The following is a 5,548-nucleotide window of genomic DNA, read 5'->3' as shown; positions in this document are numbered from 1 at the left end:
GAGGAAGACCTTTGTTTCCCTTTGCAGAGGGGAGCACTGGTTAACATATCAATCAGGTCACCCAGGAAGATGGCACATACAGAATTGTATGATGGCGCTAGAGCTATTTTATAACAATGTGGTTTGTGGCTCAGGGTGTTGTAGAAAATAGTTGCGTTTGTGAAGGGAATTAACAGGTAATTTGGTCATATAACTTAGGCATTGCCAAACATAGTACAGGATGATGAAGCTCTTTTTGTTAGTGTACAACAATTACACCTACCTCAGCTTATATTTTCAAACATTTATTCCTATAGCTACAAGAATAAATGTAGATCAGATACTTTGGAGATGATGAAAGACTCATCTAGCACATTTTTAAGGAAATTCAAATTATTTCCTTATTTTAAAATATATAGTTAAGGTAAAAGAATAGAATTTAAAAAAGTATATCTGAGAGATACAGGCTACTCTTTCGTTTGAAAGATTTCTACATTCCTCACATTCATATGAACTATTGTTAGTCATTTTCACACACTTGTCTATTAACATTCTTGAATTATTTTGTAAATCATTGTAAATCTCATCTGCTACAGTATTCACATGCTGTGTCTATGTTATCCATTGGTCCAGTTAATTAAAAGCTCAAAGTTATTTATTTATTCATAAAATAAACAGATCATATAACCCTAAAACTTACCGTTAGTTATGGTTTGAGAACTGGTGGTCAACTTAATGTCAGCTGGATTACATTAGCATGGCATTGAGAGAAGATGCTCCACCTGAGGAGGGTTGCCAGGATAAATAGGTGAAGAAGGGAAGGGTGAAGGTTTGAGGCATTAAGGAGGCATTGTGGGTTCTTCTATGAGTTGCTGTCTGAGCTGTTGGTTCTCCTAGAGAAGCTTTGGACCTCTATCGAGCATTGCTTCCTGGCTCCAGAGGGGAAGACATGTGCTGCTTGGTCTCCAGGATAAAATTGTCACGCTTCTTCTTGGCACATACCTGACTGTGCTTGTCGGAGGAGGAGTTTGGGGCCTCCGTGTCACTGAGGACAGCTGTGGTGCCTTTCAGGATAGCCCTGGTCTTTGTTGTGAGTGTGACTACTTGGCTCCAGTGTAGAACCCTCATCCCACTAGCACAGCTCCTTCATTCTGCTGGCATAGACTTTCTGGCTTCCACCACTGACCCTTGGGTCTTCCTGGCATGGATCCGTAAAAGAGACTGGCATGAGTCCTTCTTGTTGGCTCTGGGCCTCCAGTTGGACTCATGGAGGCATTGTCCTGAGCTCTGGGTTTTTGTGTGGACTCATGTGGGACATTGCCATGGGGTTTAGGCTCTTGATTAAATAATCTATGTCTTTGGTGTTGCGGATAGATTTCCTGCATTTTCCTGTGGTGACCATTATAAAAATATTATAAACTCCATGTCCTAATCCTAGTTATTCTCTGTGTACAGCCCCTGAGTACAACACTGTATTAAAATTTTGCATCTGACCTATATTTCTCTTTCTTTTTCCATTCTCAAATAAGACTATTTCATATCTTCTAGTGTTTTTATTTCTTTTATTTTGCCTTCCAGTCACAATTTTTAAAAATTTACTTTTGAAATTAAATAAATTAGGAGGCTATCATGAACAAGGTAAAAGTTCATGGATGGATCAACGCAAGGTAGGGCCTGGCAGAGAACAGAACCCAGGAGTGATAACTGGTAGTTTTACATTATGGAAAGAGAACTAAACATGGGAAGAAAACATAAAGTAGTATTTCAATTAACTTTTAAAATTCCAACTCTTTTTAGTAAATCAACACAAAAATAACTACATAAAATGACATTGCCAAAGCATTTGAAAAATACTTAGATTTTAATGTGCCATTTTATATGATAAATGGTAGACCAGGAATTTATTGTTCATTGTATGATTTTCATATTCTTCTTTATTGTAACAAATAAGGAAGAAATAGTGTCATTTACATATTTTTGAGATTTATTTTAAAAGATGTCTTGGCAAACTATTGTCCTACCTTGGAAACTGGGCCACTTAAGTAAGTTGAGCTTCAGCTAATTCAAAATAAATATATGTAATTTACCTTTCCACATTTTCCTTGGTATTCAAGATAATTTACAGAGTGATATTTATTTTCAAAGCATACCTTCTCATAATACCTCCTTAAATTTCATTCAAATAAGCAAAACTAATGTTTTTCATAACTATAGTATAGTAGCTATGAAGTCATCTGATTTCATCCAGTAACCCTTTTATTTAGATAAATAGCTATAATGGTAGCTGGTAACCTATTTCTCTTTAAGTTTATCCAAAGGATAATCTTATTTTTGAGAAATAAAAAGACAAGTAATTTTAGAATAGTTTCATTTTTCATACTAATATCTTTTGCAGGGATCTGCAAACCTTGGAATAATATGAAACCACACTTCATAATTTAACAGCAACATACCTTAAAGAATTAGAATTTCATGTTTTAGAATTTTTCAATTTAAGTTTGGATCAAGCAGCCAAATTTTCTCAGATAATTTGCTTTAAAAAGATAAAATCATGTATCACCTATTCACTATAATTTTTTCCAAAGTATGCTGTATTGAAATAAACAAAATAGGCACCAACATGTAAAGTTCTTTTTGTAAGAATGCCTATATGTGAATATTCTTTGAGTTTTCTGTTTTCCTTTTTGTCTGAATATGCCAAAACACAAGATTCAGAGTCCTCCTTACCTATGCTATTCCTCCAGATTGTATTTGCAGTGAGAAATCTCAAGAGATAAGCTAATATGGGATACAGATTAAGTGTGATTACTGTATAATATGCATGGACTTTAATCTATAGGTCTGTGTTTATTAGAAAAATTCAGATACAAAATGTGTTCACTTTCCAGAATTCATTTATATTACTCATCTATAATTACAAATACAAGTATACTGAGGAAAGCACAAAACAAATTAAGTGACATGGACCCAAAATCCAAGCCTGAGAAAAGTATTTAACTTGTAAATCTATACACTATTCTCTAGATAAAATGTATGTGATTTTTATTTTTCAATAATTTAAGATAACTCTCCACAGATAGGAAATTTTATTTCATAGCATTACACACAATAAAATAATTCCAAAGCCTCTAAGGAGTCATTCTGTAGAAAACAGTGTTTGGAGCTAAGATTCTTTGATGAATCTAAGTAAATTTTCACTGTAAGACTTTTAAAAAGCAACAGTATCCTACTTTCTAGTCAGAAAGTAATTAGAATTCAAGGTCCTCAGCTTCAAAACTAATTACAATGAAATATTGCCAAAATAAATTGAAATATTCTTTTTGATTGGCCTTTAAAGATATATGAGATAAAAATACCCTTTTAGCTAAAGAAAATTAAATTTATTGACACAAAAGCTATTTGGAGCACTTATTTTTTTTCTTCAAACATATCTTTTAGCTGTTTCTTTTTGAAGATGTACTGAACTACTTTAATTGGAAGAAAGCACACAGAGGCAATACATTTTTCATTCAGCTAAATTGATTTTTAGTATTCATAACCAGAGCCCATAATATTAGCCACCATGGATTGACTTTAATATTTTTATAGTCATTTTATTTTCTATTTCTATATTATATAAAATTCACTTCTAAATATTTACTAGAAATAGAGAGAACAGTAACAAAAATAGGAGACAATAAAAATAAATTAACAAGGATATTGTTTGAAAATTTTAATAGCATGGCAATAATAATGTACATTGAAGCTACTACTTGTATTTGTAATAAATAATCATAAACTGTTGAACTGTAAGATCCCACGATAGTGAAATTCTCATGAAAGAAAATTTATACATTTAAATCTTGTTACTGCAGCTAGAGGATAACGAAGTAAAAAAAAAAAACCTACAGAAGAACTACTTTGCTCAACAAAGATACTTTTCTGGGCAGTGTTCATCCAGGAAATTTTCATACTGCCCCCCTAAATTTGAAGAGCCCTATGAAATCACATTCTACTTGTCATTTAGGACTTAGCCCTTGCATGTTTTATGGGAATTTTCACTGCTAAATGATGAATAACAGGGACAGAAATAAATTCTGGATGTATAAGGGGGTCATTAACTATAAGTAGCATGAGCAGAAATGATAAGTTGAGTGGAAATTGGATGAGAAACAGAATTACTTAGAAAATAACATAGATGTACTGAAGTTCCTGACAAATGGAAAGTTTATAGATTGCCAGCTTTATAACAACCGGAAAAAATGCAAGAAGCAAATAACTATTAGTATTTCAGTCAGTACCAGAAAGCATATAGGCACTATGTGTGGCTAGACAGGTAGGACAGAAACGCTAAGCTTGGTAATTAAATGTTATGGAGAGAAGCGAGATGGGGCAATGATAGTTTTTTTGTGTGTGGAATGTTATGTTTGAATTTTTAAGAACTACTATTTTCTTAATCTCATTAGAATATCATAATTTGGTAGATTTCTGATGACATTTGAAATCAGAGGTAAATTTAAGGAGTGAATATATATCTTACATAAATTATATTTATAATAGTTTGAGCATATTTCAACACCTGCCTAGAACAAAAACAAATTTTGATTGATCTAGCATATGAAATAAAATCCTAAGTATTTAAGACAATTATCTATTAACTAATTTATGCCACTACTCCACCTATTTGTAAACGGAAGTAAAAATTGTATTATTTGTGGCTCCTAGAAAATTGCAAGTAAATTATAGTTTCAAAATACTTATTTAAAATATATGACTTGGAGACAGTCGTCTGGCTCTTGCCGCTCCTGTATTGGAAGACCCTCCCTGATTCAGAGCTACCAACAGCGCGGATCAAGAAAAGTTAGCCAAATTTCAGGCTCAGGTCTGGAGAGGGCAAAGGTACAGCTCAGAGAAAGAAGGTGGTACACAGAACAGCTGAAGCTGATGCAAAAAGCTTCAGAGTTCTCACAGGTGGTATTGAAGAGGTGTAGGTGATTAAAGATGATGGAAAAGTAATTCAGTTCAACAATTCTAAAGTCCAAGCTTTCCTCTCTGCCAACAACTTTGAAATCACCGGTCATGCAGAAGCCAAACCAATCACAGAAATGCTTCCTGGAATATTAAACAGCCTCGTGCTGACAGTTTAACAAACCTCAGAAAATTAGCTGAGCAGTTCTCATGGCAAGTATTGGATAGTAAAGCACCCAAAGCAGGAGACATCGATGAAGAAGATGATGTTCTAGATCTTGTAGAAAAGTTAATGAAGCATCAAAAAATGAAGCTAACTAAAATCTTCTCTGGTTTTTGGAAGCTGGCATGGACTAGATTTAACAAATCAGCTAGAAGGTTCCAAAGTTTTACCAACACAGAGAACATCATCTGTTACTAGTTCAATAATATGATATTTTGTATATTAATAATGCTGTGTGTTCAGCATTTGTCAGTCATTTGATTTTGCATTTTGCACTTCCTAACGGGATCTATTCTTTTGGTCAAAATACGAAGTATTGGCACAGTTTGAGGTTGAAGGGGTTTTGATTCTTGGGTTTTTATTTTTGTTTTTGTTTTTGTTTTGGGAGGTAATTTGAGT

General features: G+C 33.5%; 1 pseudogene; it reads left to right on the top strand.

Moving 5' to 3' along the window:
- Positions 1–1,608: 1,608 nt before the first annotated feature.
- On the top strand, positions 1,609–5,247 carry LOC100729907 (transcription factor BTF3 homolog 4-like; annotated as a pseudogene).
- Positions 5,248–5,548: the final 301 nt, after the last annotated feature.

This window comes from Cavia porcellus, unplaced genomic scaffold (assembly GCF_034190915.1).
Source record: "Cavia porcellus strain 051 isolate PalLab524CR breed Dunkin Hartley unplaced genomic scaffold, mCavPor4.1 scaffold_5, whole genome shotgun sequence".
NCBI lineage: Eukaryota > Metazoa > Chordata > Mammalia > Rodentia > Caviidae > Cavia > Cavia porcellus.
This window is presented reverse-complemented; position numbering and strand designations above follow the sequence as displayed.